The sequence below is a fragment of the Paroedura picta genome, chromosome 10, assembly GCF_049243985.1.
Source record: "Paroedura picta isolate Pp20150507F chromosome 10, Ppicta_v3.0, whole genome shotgun sequence".
NCBI classification, from domain to species: Eukaryota; Metazoa; Chordata; class Lepidosauria; order Squamata; family Gekkonidae; genus Paroedura; species Paroedura picta.
In genome coordinates this window covers 49,060,108-49,077,211 of record NC_135378.1, presented here as the reverse complement: position 1 = coordinate 49,077,211, position 17,104 = coordinate 49,060,108, and positions in this window count along the sequence as shown.

Here is a 17,104-nt window from a genome sequence, read left to right as displayed (position 1 = left end):
TGGTCCCTGGTGAGTGGTCCCCAGCGTTGAGTGGTCCCCGGTGATAAAAAGGTTAGGGACCACTGCAATAAAACACTAATAGTGTCTGGACTTCACCCAACCCCCCCCCCCACTAGTTCAGGAAAGATAGTTCAGTTTCATGACCTCCCTTCTCTGAGCTTCCCCAATCAAGTGCAGAAGCCTTTCTGTTTCAATTCATGGGAGTAGGAAGGGAAAAGACCCAGATTCAAATCAAACTGAATTCAGAAGAATTGACAATGGGGGAAAAAACTAAGTGCAGAATCAGTCAAGATTTCCAGATATTTTCATTTTTAGTTTCAACTAGTCACAAGAACACTAAATTTGATTAGAGAAGTATTGGTGTTTATCTCGTCTACTGTTATCATCCCAATCTAACCTTCCACAACAAACTTTCCAAGGGGGAAAAATAATGTAATTTTGAAAATTACCCAAGGTAAAAGGGTAAACCTCCCAGCAGCTGCAGTGACCAAATTTAGAGCCCATAGTGGTTGTTTTAAATAAAAATAAAAGTATTTGGGAGATCCAGTCACAGATCTGTGTCATGGCCCTAAGTTAAATTTAAAAGATTGCATGTTTGATTGAAACAGTGACACCAGCAACACCAAACTAGCAACATTTCTTTATGTAAATATTTTCTTGTAAAAAGCACTTCCTTGTTTCCTTAGCTTGTGATGATGATAGAAACCTGCAGCAGAATACTATTTAAAAATAGCCTAAATAGTCACAGTTCCTTGTTGATAAACCATAAGTAATTAAAGTGATTCAAGTGGGTGGTCTTGGTCTGAAGTAGCAGAACAGACTCCAGGTGTCCCTTTAAGACCACCAAAGTTTTCTTCAAGGTATAAGCTTTCATGGACGCAAACTTAGTTAAAGTGATGAAATGAGCAGCAGCCAGAGTTGTGAGATTTTGGAGCCTAGACCACAATAACATATATTGTAAAGTTGTTTCTTTTCTTTCGGAGTTCATTAATCAAGTGATATTATGTATTATTTGTCCCAAAAGTCACACTACTGAAGCTAAAATAAGCAATGAGCAAAACTGTGATGGAACTCTGTTGCTTCAGCGGCATTTTTAAGCCAGTTGGTAATGCTTCATGTAAAAATAACAAAACTTCAAAATGATATAAAGAGAAAGAAAGAAAAAATCCAACATAGAGGCCATCACAGCAAACGAAAATGTACAATGAAATTTCTGTTACCCAAATTTGGCTGTTTGAAAGGTGCCAGATTTCAACTGTGCTAAGGATGCGTGTTTATAAAGTGTTTTCCACTCTCAAAATTAGGTTAGATTGGAGAAACACCTGATTGGATCAAACTTTTCTGCTGTTAAATGGGGGAAGAAGGCTGCCCACTCAACAAGATCATGATGAGACTGCATGTCAAAACCTATGTGGGACAGAAGATGTAATAAGGAGGGAAGCTGGGTGTGAGAATGAGATGGGGGGAAAGGTAGCTGGATCCAAATTTCTGCTTCTCTAAATACCACAATGTAAGGCTGGATGAAAATAACTGTTTATCTGACCCTGAATTCCAGGAGTCTAAAATTCTGTCACACACTCAAACTGCAGAGATTTGATGTCAGAAAACCAGATGATGCTAATCTATCCCAGAATCTGAGTAGTGCTTTATGAGGAGGAAGAATTTTTACCTCCTGTCCAGAGGTACACTTTACATCCTTTAAACATCTTAGGGGTTAGGGTCTTCAAGTGGGTCATGGAGCCCTGCCTGTTGGCTCACAAGCCCCATAGAGCAGCCCCCCCCCCATTGCTTTCTGGATGGACCTACTGCAAGTATAATTCCTGCCTCTCTTTACACATAGCCAGAGATGAGTGGCAGGACAGGGAGATGAGAATGCCCAGTGCTGTGCTTGCTTGGCCCTGCAGAAGATCAGTTTTCTTGAGTGACAGCTTGGCAGGGAAACAAAAACAAAAATAATGAACTGGGAGGGGGTGGGTCCCAGTGAAGAGACAAATATAGAATAGTACAGACGCACTGGGAAACCAATGTGGCAATAAAAATATCCAAATTGGACTTATATAGAGTCATCTCTCTTCAGTTTCAGTAATTCTTTTATTCTTATTTCCCACAAGTCCCGACGCGTTTTGCCTACAGCTTTTTCAAGGGACGGTTTTTATATTTAAGGACTAACTTCAACTTATTAAGAAATCTCTTGACAGAGTATAAGGTCATACAATAGGTAAACTTAGCTTGTGGCGCTTCAGACGCCACAAAATGGCAAAAAAGAAACAAAAAGGTAGGATAGAGCTTTTGTGTGCAACTGAGTCCTGTGCTGTCTTGTTTTTTGGGATAGAAGTAATTTAAATTTCAAAACAACACAGTCACTCTCTGGAGGCTCAAAGCAGGAGATGGAAGACACCACTCTGGCCACTATTTTACATACTGGTTCCTACAGGCTTACTTTCACCCAGGATGGTTCTTCACTATAGCACACTTACTGTTGTTCAGCTTGGGTTTCTCATTCCCAGCTTGTATGGGCTGCTGCCCATGGGCCTGGGCCTGACACTGGCAAGGCTATAAGTGCTGATGCAGACCCTTGACTCTCAAACAACATTCCATGCCTTCTGAAGGGCAATGAACATGCCAATGCGCTTGTTGAGCCATCAAGGGGGAGGGGTCTCATTCTGTTGCTATACAGACAGGAACAGGATAGACACGTTCAGTCTTGGAAAGAAACATCGATGGCCAAATTAGCTGAACACTGAATATTCTCAGAGGCTTTTTGAACAAAAGTGTTTGTACTGTAATATGTTGTTAGTCTGGAACAAAACACTGGGTGCCTTATTAGTCAAGCAGTTAGGAAATTGCTAATCAAATTGTTGCAGATCTACTGCTTCCATTTACCTTGAATATTGTAGTGTCACTTGCTGTTACCTTCAGTTGGATCCTGCAATACATCTGCCTTTGCTGTAATCATTATTGTACTTTGGCGCTATGTTTTTATACACAAAAGTATGTCTGGTAAGTCTGTTAATTTTTTATGCCTTGACCGATAAACAAATGCTTTCCTAGTAAAGATTCTTAGTAATTACAAAGCTTTTTCAGTGTTCATAGTGATCCAAGTGTTTAATTTTATTGTAAACCTTACAGCTGCTCTGTAAAGCAAACCAGTATGTTATTACCTTCACGTTACAGTCGGGGCCTGAGAAATAGGGATTCACCTAAGACCACCTACTGAGCTTTTAATAGTGGCGAGACTTAACTAGAGGTTTTTGTCATTATTAGTAACCTGTTACAAACTGGGGACAAATATAGAAGAAGCTTTCACCAGGTATTTTACCATTAGCTTCTACAGCCAGAGATCTAGATGTAAATATTTCAATTACGTTCACTTGATAAGTGGGAAAGGTTTAATTTAGATAGCTTTAAGGTCTTATTAGATACTAATAGAAACTTACTGGCAACTGGTATAGCTGGTTCAAATTCGACAGTATATGTTCTCAGCATCTAGCTGAGTGCTGCTTCTGGACCAGTTGTAATATCCAGGTTGTCTTAGGGGAAGCCCCACATAAGGATGTTGAATGGTGCAGTTATCCAATCATTAGTATAAGGTAAAGGTAAAGGTATCCCCTGTGCAAGCACCGGGTCATGTCTTACCCTTGGGGTAACGCCCTCCAGCGTTTTCATGGCAGACTCAATACGGGGTGGTTTGCCAGTGCCTTCCCCAGTCACTACCATTTACCCCCCAGCAAGCTGGGTACTCATTTTACCGACCTCAGATGGATGGAAGGCTGAGTCAACCTTGAGCCGACTGCTGGGATTGAACTCCCAACCTCATGGGCAGAGCTCCAGACTGCATGTCTGCTGCCTTATCACTCTGCACCACAAGAGGCTCTTCAATCATTAGTATACCGAAGCATAAATCATCATGGCCAGATTGAATAAGTCTAGGCAACAGAGTTGGTGAGTCAGGCGCAGCTGATAGAAGGCACTCCTGGCCTCCATGCCAATCTACCACTTTTTAAGCAGTAATGCAGGGGCCATGATCACGCCCAAGCTCTTTAACCAGCTCTAGGAAAAACCAACCTCATACCATCTAGGAAAAAGAATTCAGTCCCGCAAGGTTATCAGCCTTCTCAGCCAATGTGACCTCTGTCTTATTTGGATTTAGGTTCAGCTTGTCCTGCCTTAGCCACCTGAACACAGCATACAAATGCCTGTTTAGAACCATGATGGAGGCTTCAAGAATGAGTTGTCGAGCTGTGTGTCATCTGCATATTGATGGCATCCAATGTCAAAACTCTAGACCTATGGTCCCCAACCTTTTTATCACTGGGGACCACTCAACACCGGGGACCACTCAACGCCTTTTACTGAGGCCTGGTGGGGGGGGTAGTTTACTCCTCTACTCTCAACCACTGCCCTAACGCTCTCTGATCGCTATGGTAATGTTTAAACATCCCTTCAAAATAAGATACAGACACGCCACAACAATGAAGTGTGTTGTAAAGGGCTGGGGGGGATGAAGTAAAGGGCCAGGGGGGGGGAGAAGGCGTCCTTCGGGGCCCACCTCCAATTAGTCGAAGGACCACATGTGGCCAGCGGCCCACAGGTTGGGGATCACTACTCTAGACATTCTCTTTCATAAATATTTGGCCTGCAATGATGCTTGTCTTGAGGAACAAATTTAGAGTCTGGTAGGCCCTTTAAGGCCAACACATTTCTATTCAAGTTATAAGCTTTCGTATGTACACCCACTTCCTTGTCTTGAGGGTTGCTGTTAACTGTTTCCTTTCATTCCAGCTTGCTGGATACCCACTGTGATTGTTTCATGTGAAACACTTCAAGCAGCCAGGAAAGGTGGCCTGTGCATGGTTTGAATCAATAAACAAAGGTTTATCAAATGTTCAGGCTTCTTGTTCTCCTGTCTTCATTTTGCCATCTCACCATTCGTTTGTCATGTGATAGCTTTATAGATGTATAGTTGCAACATGTTAGATGCCAGATGCCATTTTGGAGATGGCAGTGCTGCACTTAGATATTGCCATATTTATTTTTGCACATGCTATTTTTTAAAAAATGTGTGCTTGCAACAGCCTGCATGCCAGTGCAAGAAGAAGAGTTCTACCAGGAGAAGTCTGTGGCTTTCCTTTCTCCACAACAGACACCCTGTGAGGTGTCTGTTGTGGAGGTTGGTGAGCCCTCATATTACTGCTAAATCAGAACTGCTTTATCAGAGCTGTGGTGAGCACAAGGTCACCCAGCTGGCTGCATGTGGAGGAGGAGAAAGGAATCAAACTCAGCTCACCAGATTAGAAATCCATGCTCCAAACCACTACACCAAGCTTGGCAACAAATGTGACCACCAAGACTCAGGGTCAGTGCACAACAGGAGGATGCTTACCCTTGAAAAATGATAACATTTCAAAGCAACAACTAATTTTGGCTTCTTCTATTAATTCATTTCCTTTGCTCATGGACCTGCCATAGTGTGACAACCATTTTCAGTACAGCAAATATTTTCTGATGCTTTCTACTTCCATAAAGTTATCAGAGTTTAAATGCTAAATTTACCACACAGCACAAGCAAAGCACAACCTATTTATCCAGCCAATGAGATTCTATTTCTGATACGAGCAAATGTGCTCTCAAAAGCATTTCATGACAAAACACAACTGGGAAATCCATGCTGGCCTGCTTTGAAACATTCTTTCCTTGGTGAAAGTGAGTGGAAAGCAGATCAAGATGAGGTCATAAGAGCAGACTAATCTGGTCATGCAATGCTTTGGAGTTAAAACGTTTCCTAAAACCTATTGTAGTAAATTAGTTGAAGGACAAATTTGCATATTTCATTAAAACTGCTAAACTGATTAGGCACTCAGCTTTGATTTAATTAAGATTTCCCTTTCCTCCATCTTCTCTGTTTCTTTGTTGACTCGAGCACTTTTAAGAAAGCATCAGGTGTATTTAGTAGGAGACAGTAAAGGACCATGATGCCTTTCAGAAACAATGGCAGAAAGATCTTAATGAATTAGATTCATTGCTCTTTGGTGCCTATTCTGTGGTTTTTGGATTAAAGGTATGCTTAAAGGTTTTATTACAGATGGGTTAAATAAATTGATGTAATGCGGGACAATGGAAGTGAATATTAGGATATATTGAACAGTAGAAGTGAAACAGAAAAGAAAAAAAGTGACCTTCAGATTGCAGATGTTAACTATGGGGTTAACACAATATATGATCTGTAGGAGAAGAGGATATGTATTGTTAAATGTAAGCTGTATGAATATTTTGGTTTTCTTCTAAATAATAGTTGTATATTATAAGTAATATTTTTTTCTGAATCTTTCTAAATAAATAAAATATATTAAGAAAAAGAGCTTCTAGCAGCAGATAATCTGAAACATAAGATTATCCCTTTCCTCATGTTAAAGTTAGGGAAGCATGGCTAAAAAATTAGTGATATTCCCTAAGCCACCCAGTGAAAGGGAAGTACTTCTTCATCCAACACGTGGAATCCCTTGCATGTGGAATCTCTTGCTACAATAAATGGTGGTGGCTCCAAGCACAGACAATTTCAAGAGAGATTGGATGAACACATAGAGCAGAAGTCCATCAGTTGTTATAGAAATTCCATCTAAACATCCGGAAGAAGTTCCTGACAGAGCGGTTTCTCAGTGGAATAGGCTTCCTCAGACGGTGGTGGGTTCTCCATCTTTGGAAATTTTTAAACAGAGGCTCGATAGCCATCTGACGGAGAGGCTGATTCTGTGAAGGCAAAGGGGTGGCAGGTTACAGTAGATGAGCAATTGGGATGTGAGTGTCCTGCATGGTGCAGGGGGTTGGACTAGATGACCCATGAGGTACCTTCCAACTCTATTATTCTATGATTCTATGATTCTGTGATTCTAGAGGAAACACTATGTCTAGGACAGTGATGTTCTATATTCTTGGTGCTCGGGGGGGGGGCAATAGTGGGAGGGCTTTTGGAATTATGGCTCTGCTGGTGGACCTCCTGATGGCAGCTGGGTTTGGCCCACTGTGTGACAGAGGTGCTGGACTGGATGGGCAATTGGCTTGATCCAGCATGGCTTCTCTTACATTCATATGAATCTGTGCTTGTGGTCAGACATCATGACATAAACTCCACTTAAACCCTGACTGATAGCAAGCAAAGCTTGTCACTGTGCCCATGCCTACACTTTGTTCCACCTTCCTTTGTGTAGAGAGCTTCCTAGCTTGATTCAATATGATATCTCATTGCTAGTGCCCTGATGAACTGAAATTTCTTTAGTACACATAAGCCAGCAGTGGCATACCTAGTTTATTGGGTGCCCAAGGCAGAGAGGGTTTTTTTTTTTACAACAATTCATTCTCCCTGAATCCCCATGTCCACCTGCAAGTGTGTCATGTTCTCTCCTGCCTGACATAATCCATCCGGGTCCTTTTGGCATGCTAGTAAATATCAGAATGCCTGAAAACATATAAGTGACCTTTCTGGGAAAAGAGGACTTTCTATTTCCATTGTGTTGGGACTCAGGTTCTTGGACAGAGTGATTAGTGGGATGTAAGATGTGAAACGTTGAGAGCCAATGCATTTTAATAATGATTTATTCACACTGTAAGTGGCCTTGTTCCACAAGGGAGACATGCAGCTAATAAATGCTTTAAATACATTTTTAAAATATAAGAAATCCGAAGCTGCTGCTTAAAAGTTTCTATGGGTGCCTGCTGCAGAAAGTACACACGTAAGGGCAACTAGTGTTACTGTTCCTAGGGGCCTACAGAATTCTATGCCATAATTTGGAGACCATTGATGTTGTCAGGAAGTTCTGCCAGTCCCAATAATTGGCCATTTAGAAGCTTTGAGCACGTCTGAACAGATACCAAACAACCCTCAAGTGTTTCCTAGTGATTCATTGCTATCTGCTTATGACAGTCCAGTTTGACACTTAGTTTGACTTTGCCACTGCTATCATTCTCAGATAGCCAAAAGAGAAGAACAGACACGTACATATTCTACATTAACAGCTCCATTTATTCATAAAAAAGAAAAGAAAGCACAGCAGTTCAAAAGTCCAAGTTATCACTGGCACTGAAACACAGGCAACATTTAGCTTTGATCACCCCCCCCCAAAAAAAAAAAAAACCTTTCTTGGGAGTTGTTCAATTGTATCCAATTTAAAAGTAGTACTTGAACCCTTTCCATTTACATTTCCCAGTGCTTTTCTTTTTATTACTTGATATAAGTATGATACACATAAAAAGATTAGCAACGACAGTATATATTTCTGAAGGGCACATAGCTGAGCTTCAAAGCACGGATGTTAAAGTGTCAGAATTCTGTTTCCCCCTCCCCTTTTATGGAGTGTGAACAGATTTCATGGTGTGCTAAATATAGTTCTGTGGCTAATGTACTTGAACGGTATTCTAGCAAGCATATATATGAGCTGTCATGGAAAGGTTATTAAGTACACAATTTTTGTGCCAATATTTATGCAGCCGGAATAATGATGGTATATCATGATTACTTTCCAAATAGTTCATTTAGGCCTTATTTTATAGCAATTTCTCAGAAAGAAGTCTGTGAGTACTGATAAAATCTGTTTAAAGGCCTGTTGAAGACAGGATCCCTCCCCTGCCCCTTTGTGTTCCAGCACTATATTAGTGTCTGCATTGGGGTGTGAGGCTGACTACTTACCCCAACAGTCCTGCAAATTAACCTTTCTGCTCTGCTGTAGCAGTGGATATTAGCAGGCATTAGAAAAGGGGAAGGGAAAAGAACACAAACCGTAGTAGAAAACATTCCTAGAAAGTGCTAAAGAAACTAGGCTTTGGATAGAGTGATGGCCTTGCATGTGGGAAAGCCCCATTTCTCCTTCATGCAGGACAGCAATCTCCAGAAGTCTGTTGTATGGCTAATGGCTTGACAAGAAATTATCTACAAATACATTATTTAGAATATGTGTGTGCCATTTGGTGTGCCAGGGGCTTTCCCAGTTCCCCGCCCACCCCATCACACCTTCCAGTAACAGCGACCAAGCTGATTTTATTTATGGGGTGGGTTGTGAGTGGTCAGTAATACAATGTTAATATGTAACTGCTGGGTTATGTGCTGCTCTTACAGAGGAAGCCTGGGAAGATAAAGTTGGAATTTCAGGTAATTCTGTTAGTTTCCCCTTCCCCTGGAGTGATTCCCACCAACTCCTTTTTCCAAAACACACAAGAGTTTATTGTCTCCTCTTTAGAAGGACTCAGCAGTTTATGGTTTGTTGGATAAGGCAAGGAATTTAGCAAGTTATTTATCATTTATAGCAAGGGATAGTAAAACTCTGCTTTAAAACAGTTAACATTTCACACCCTCATAGTTTTGGTTCTTACACACACACACACACACACACACAGAGAGAGAGAGAGAGAGAGAGAGAGAGAGAGAGAGAGAGAGAGAGAGAGAGAGAGAGAGAGAGAGAGAGAGAGAGAGAGAGAGAATTACTTCAATCAGAACTTTCCCTTAAACCCAAGAATCTGAGTGTGTTCAAAAGAGGGTGAGCTCAATCCCCTCAAAAGTCCCTAACTCAGTGTTTCCCTAAGGCAGCCTTTTTCAACTTTTTTATCATTGAGGAACCCCCGAAACTTTCTTCAGGCTTCGAGAAACCCCAGAAGTGGCATGATCGTGCAGAACATGGTTGGGAAGCAGAGCTGTCCCCACCTGGGGACTCTCTACTTCCCACCTCCTCCAGGCCCATCATTGGCCATTTTGGGATAGAGATGGATGCATCGACATGACCAGCTGGTCTTACCATAGAGTTTTTGCCCAAATACCAGAGTGTCACCCTGGCAACCCTACTGGGAATGGATATTTTTCCTTATCAAAAGGAAGAGCCAGCAGGTTTCGACAAATTCAGAGACAGAGCCCAGTCAAGAAACTGGCATTTTCTAGTAATTCCTTGGCCTTTCAAAATCTTTAATTCATGATTTGGGGCCTAGTTAAGTTGGTGAAGTCCTCTCTCTGAGAAGTCAATGTAAGGATGCCTTGCTATTTCAGTGAGAGAGATAAGGAGGCGATGGAGTCACACAAAGGTACAAGTGAGATTGTTGGCCTGGGAGCTTCAAGGTCAGAGAGAAAGAGGGAGTTTCACACTTGCATTCCATCTCATTCATGCAAAGAACTCTGGCCAAGGAAAGGTTGCTTGATTGTGAATTTCTGTCAGCTGCAGAGGTATGTGGTGACATATCTTAGCAACACATCTGATTGTCATCCAGGATCAGGCCACCAGCAGGCAGTCTGACATAATGACCGGGAAACAGCAAAATGGAAAAATCCTATTCTGAAAACAGGAACCTAGAAGGCTGAGCAGTTAAAACAGAGAACAATATATATATATATATATATATATATATATATATATATATGTATGTATGTATGTATGTATGTATGTATGTATGTATGTATGTATGTATGTATGTATGTATGTATGTATGTATGTATGTATGTATGTATGTATGTATGTATGTATATATATATATATCTGTACACCGCCCGTGGCGCCATGGGCGCCACGGACTAAATAAAACAGTAAGCCCTCCTGGGGCGGGCTGTGTCCGGGATGAGGAAGGGTCCGGATTGGACCCTTCCTCATGACAATCGGAGGGACCTATCGGCAGGCGCAAAGCGCCTGCCGATGGGTCCCTCCGATTCCCAGGTGCAGCAACTGTGAGCCGCGCGCAGCGCGGCTCGCAGTTGCTCCCGGCCTGACTTGGCGAGAGGCGCTTCGCGCCTCTCGCCGCGTCAGGCTGCCGCCTGAGGGAACCCCTGGCAGTCGCGCAGTCGCGCAGTGCGCAGAGCACGGCTGCCGGGGGCTCCCTGCCCGATGGCCTGACGCGGCGAGAGGCGCAAAGCGCCTCTTGCTGCGTCAGGCCGCCCCACGAGGGAGCTCCCGGCAGTCGCGCGGAGCGCGGCTGCCGGGAGCTCCCTGCCCTTCAAGATGCCGCCCGTCAAGCCGCCGCCCGAGGGAGTCCCTGCTAGCGGCGCGCAGGCCGGCTGGCGGGGGCTCCCTGCCCGGCGGTCTGATGCGGTGAGAGGCGCCTCTCGCCGCGTCAGACCGCCGGGCAGGGAGCCCCCGCCAGCCGGTCTGTGCGCCGCTAGCAGGGACTCCCCTGCAAACGTCACTGGAAGACCCCGAGCTTTGGCGCCTTCATAACACCCCGACGGATTCCAAGATGGACGCCAACGGCCCGCAGAGCGCCCGAGGATGCCCCGCCGCCGCCGCCCGCCTTCTCTAAGGTGAGCTTCCTTCCCCCCGCTGCCCTGTCCCTCCCTATCCCCCAGTTTCTAGCGCCCATTGTATTTTCGTTACAATGGGCTCTTTTACTAGTATATATATATTATTGCAAAATGCACAGGAGCTATAAATTAAAACAAATTTGTGAAATGGCTAAAAATAAAGAGATAGTTGATGTAACATCATATCCATTAAAACATTGCATAAAACAACAAAAGTAACATACATAATAACCAATAGACCAAAATATTGGTTACCCATACAATAATCACTAGACATAATGCATTTGGCCCCGAGGACCTTCTGCAGTGGTCTAAATAATAACAACACACAGTAAAAATGCAAAATATCTTTTCCAGGCAAGACTGATATTATATTAATCCAAACAATAAAAAATAAACATGTAAAGATATTATCAAAATATAACATACTAGCTGGCCCAAAGTAAATATTTTCTAAACAAATGTTAATAAGGAATGGTTGCTACTCACACTAGAATAGTGTAGCCCCAAATAATAGTTATAAAGTTTAGCTATCAATCAGGCCTGCATATGCTGAGGAGCCTAGTGTTTGTACTGTGGTTATATTTAGTGCCCTTTTGCTCATTTCTTTTAATAAACCTTATTAATTACACTTGAATAATTTTATTTGGGTTTCGTGGCTTCAATCTGAACCTTGTACCTTGGCTTATTTTGGCTACAGCTACCACAGTAATTGCTTTTAGAGTTCAGCTTGCAAGTGTCCTACCTAGGATGACTTCTTGTATCTGCCCATGGACCCAGCTGATCTTGTGACAGGTTCTTGTGATTGCATCTGAAATATGTTGTACAGGTACATAAATATAGGGAATTCAATCTGTCTTCTGTCAGTCATTCAAACTGACTGTGCAGGCACAAAGACAAGCTGAACTACAAGCATTTCCATTATTTCCACACATTATTTAATGACCCAAACAATGTTGACCTCCCCTGTGGTAATTGAAGTGATAATTTTATCCTTGTACTAGGTAACAGCAGTCATAAGATGCAACAGCCAAGTGTCAAAGCTGCTCAGCACAGTGCTTTGACTAAGTCAGACAACCCTTATCAGGGACCATGAAGGCAATCTGATTCAGACTTTGCCTCACATGCAATTGAGCAAGTTTGAATATGGTAAATTCACTTGCCTATGGCATTTGTGTATTCAAGAAGCCTTTAGCTCTATTTGTTAGCTCTATTTGCTCCAGACTGACATAGAAGACTGGGACAAGGAGTAAACGACATTGTCTTTCAGTGTGTCAATCCTATTTCAAAGCAGGTATGGCCATGAGGAAACAGCAATCCTGCCCCCAACTAAACTGACAGAAAAGTTGAGTCTTGAGATATGATACAAAACCTACCCTAAATGTCCTTTGCTGAAAGAACTGTTTAATTTTTTGCATTTCTATTGAACCTCAGTGAGAAAGGGAGGCTATAAATGAATAAATACAATGAAGCTGCCACCGAATGAATTTCAGGGTTCTAGAAAGTAGTGGGAAAGCCTGAAATACATGGTTAAAGGAAAAAGAACCCTCAAAGCCATGTGTTTGAATTGAAAGACCAAAGAACAGAACTGTATTAGCATTCTAAAAAGTAATAGGTCAGCTAGAATTTGCTAAGCAAATGGATCTGAACTAATAACAGTTTTTAAACCTTGGACCATTTTCCTCAGATTCTGTAACTGAACAAGGCACCATTTTCATTTACACAGACTGGAATACATTTTGACTTTTTTTTTTTCATGAAAGGATATTTTGCAGCGATGTCCTTCCCAGGACTTATGTTTTGTGGAGACTTGTTTCTGGAAGTTTTTTTTTTTTTTTTTTACTCTGGGATATATCTTCTGGGATATAGACTTCGCAGAAGAGTCAGAGAGGTCACTTTTTTCCACAAATGTGTCAGATTCTTATCCTCATTTAGCTTTCAGTTATGTTTGCTACATTTGGTCTCTCTGGACTAGTAGGGTAGATATGCCTTTTACATGTACTTGTTTATTTGCTTGTTTACTTGGCAGTATTTATGAATTGCCTCTCTACTTTAAAAATAGGGCATAAGTTGATGCTTGATAAAAATATTTAAGAACATTTTCTGAATATTCGGCTACCCATAAATGTCCCTTTTGAGCCCTTAAATGAAATGAAAATGAGCACTTAAAACATTTTTTTAAAACTGAGATTCTGCTTGCAGGCCAAAAATGAAATGCAGCAACAGTCTGCAAAGTCATTACTTCTTTTCTCATTCCCACTTGTCCCTTTTTCTTGTCACTATGAAATGTACCAGTGACCTTTGTTTTCCCCTAGAATGCCCTTTCAAGAACCACACACTGTGTTGAGAACGAAAAAAAACATGTCAGCTTTTTAATTAAATATTGGCAGATCAGCCCCTATCTTTTATCTGTCTGGACAGCAAAACATTTTATGGACTGAGTATGCAAACAATTTTAACCCCTTGAGAACAGAACTGGCCTTTTTTGTTCAGTGTCGTTTCTTAGTTGCTAGAAACAGAACAATCTAGCAATTTTATTATAGACGTTACTTTGCTGTAATGGATACAGAACCTAGGCAGGGCTATCCTAAGATTCAGTTCAAATGGCTGTTGTGTACAGGTCCTCACACTGACATAACTAGTTGGAGGCCTGTATTTCCCCAGCTGCCACATCAGAAGTATGTAATAGCTGTGCGTGTGTTTGTGTGTGTGTGTGGGAAACAATGTTGCAATGATAATCAATTCCCACAGCAACCCTAGCAACTTAATAATCACTCACCAATCATACTGACAGTCCTTTCGCTGTCTTCACATTGCATAGGCATGGAAGGTGCCGATCAGAATGCAGTAACAATGGAACATTCAGATGACATCAAGGAAAATGCTGTGCTCAAGCATCCTCTCAAGATATGCGCACAATAACTCCCACAGGCCTGCCCAGTTTCTGTGAAACCTTCCAGAGCTTTTTGTGAAGCAGGGATTTGACTCCTTTGGCTGTCAGCCCAAACATCACTGTTAAACAGCTCTTTTGCCAGAATGAGTTGGCAAAGCACTGAAGTGGCAGAATGGACCATACCACTACAGACTAGGTGAAGGATTACATTTTCGGTGTCTTCCTATTAGTAACAAATGCTTATGAGTAGTAAATGAACACGACATAGAAAGAGCTAGGCAAGAACCTCTTGCCAGCAGTTCTGGTCATCTGAAGCCACTCAGCAGGGCAGTGAGGGTAAAATGGAGGGAAAATATGTGTTGCTTTGATGCATGATATCACTTCCAATTGTGAAACTGGAAGGGGTCATGCTCTAGGATTCTCCCCAAAGTTTGTGGTTTTACCATAGGTTTGGGTGAGATCCTAGATTATTTCTGGTTTTGCTCTGGAAGTTATATCACGTGACAGAATGACACATATTTGAATGTCTCCTCAGAAACCATCTCAGAAACTTCTCATGGGCTGCCAGTGTTGGGCTGTTACCTGCAGAGGAATTGCATATCAGACTCTTCCCACCTATACACCTGCAGGTGTAGATGAGGCCTAAATTGGTTTTCTCAAAAGACCTTTAAGCATGTGCTGACAGTAAATAGGACTATTGATTGCTTTGCATTTCTATCTGCTGCAATGAAATTGTGTCAGATGGGATAAATTAAACCTGTGTGGATCACACACTCAGATTGTCCAGATCAAAATTGTTTGTGACCCTACAGAAAGATAAAATATACACAGATTTTAAATATATGAATATTGCAATATCTGAACTCCAAGCAGCAGCACCTTTTACTCTGGACATTAATTGATTGGGAAGAAATCAAGCAAGCAGTCACCACTGACTGTCACTTTCATTAAAGGGAACATAGCTGAGGAGATAAAAGGAGATCAAACAGAGTACAAAATAAGCTAGAGAGGCTTAATCTCTTCCTGGGTGGGGGAGTGGATACCTGCAGATGTTGCTTAGTGCATCAGGAAACAAAACCTATATAAGAGGGGGTTTTCAATAAAAGGCTATTCGATATGATGTTGCGTAATTAAAGCATCCTAGTTATTATATGTGCCAGGAAGATTTTAAAGTAACTATAGTGGCCAGCAATGAAGCTCTCCTTTAATCAAAAATCAGGAGAAAACAAAATCCAGAGTCTCCATTTCCAAGTGGGGGTGGGGAGGATGCATCCAGATCTTTCACATTTTAGTGTGAACAGCAACTTTGTTGGAGTAATTTTTGTCAGGAACATTCTGCAGGGAAAGAGTTAGGCCCCATGCTGCTGCAGCAATTTGATACTGTCCCTCCAATGGCTGTTTCAAATAAAAAATCAAAATGGCAGATCACAGATTTCCTGCATGTCCCTGTTAAAGGTGATATTCTTCTGATGAAAGCTGAATCTTCCAGGAATCATATCATAGGCAACAAACTTGTATGGCAACATATTTGTGATTAACATCTGGCCATGATTTAGATACCTCAGCCTGTGCATACACTTGGGTTTACTGAGGGTCCCTCCTCCCCCATACACACACTTTGTAGGATTTTGTGCTGTACTGGAGAATGATTGGCCCAAGACCAACTTGAGCTGCATGGCAGATCACAGGTCTAAACCAGGACCTCTCCAGTCCATGTTTGACTCTTCATCAAGTGCACCACATTATCTTTTGATGCTGCAAGGATAGGAGAAGCAACATCTACCAATTTCTCTGACCACCCACTGTTATAGACATAGCTGTTCCATCCAAGGACAGATAAAATCACATTCCCACTCTTGCTTCTTTCTTTACAAATTCAGCTATACACTTGTGTTACCCTCACCCCATTTTATGAAAAAAAGCTAGACTTTGATAGCTGTCCGCTCTCAGTTTGATAGCTGTTTGCCATTGGTCACAGATAATTCCAACTACAGAGGCTGCAAACTCATTCCATGAGATTAGAAGAGATTAACTAGAAGCATAATCAACATGAGTCCTGCATTTAAACCAGGAAAGCACTTTTTGGATCAGCATTTACAGAGAATGGCATGACTTTGCCACAAGCTGACTATTGTGTGTCATTTTTTTTTGCCAGCGGCCCAAGATTTTGCTGATGATCCTAACTTCAGGTGACACAGATTGTTAATTATTCTGACATAAAATTCTATCTGTCATTTCTCTTTCAAGCAGAGGTGCTATGTTCAGTTTTTGAGAAGTGCCAAGCAAACGTGTTTGCTTTCTGTGCAGTTTTGAAGGAATGCCCCTAAAGAATCAACCACAATTACATATTTTCTGCAAAGCATAACTTTATTCAAATGAGGATTTAAATATGCTTTTGCACACACTATATATACAGTTTGGTAAAGATGAAATGAAGGGTTTGCTCAGGGATGCATGTGTGTGACCATAGTCTATATACGAAGGATGCCAGGTGTTAAAGGAGAAGAGCCAAGAGCTCTTAGCTTGTGAATTGCCTCCTGGGAATTGCAATAGTAAATGTGATGGAGCTGGATCAGTCTAATTTTTTTGTGTGTTGTCTTTGCTTGCATTCATTTATTGGTTTAGCAACTCTTTTATTTTTTGTAAATTACTATGGGCACCCCAGGGAGAAAAACTGTCCAAGCAATGCTTAAATAAAATAAACCATATGCATTGGGTAGGGTGGGGATGCTGCCAGAAACAGGCATCATCATGATGTACTTTACTTTTCTCTTACACAATTTGTAGAAGCATTTGTTTTATTTGTTTGTTTGTTTGGATTTTTATACCGCCCATTCTTTGCAGCTCTGGGTGGTTTACACTGAAACATTACCTAACTTTACATGGAACATATGAACAACTTTCAAACCACTTTCAAAACATTATGACAGTTCAATCCCTCATTATTT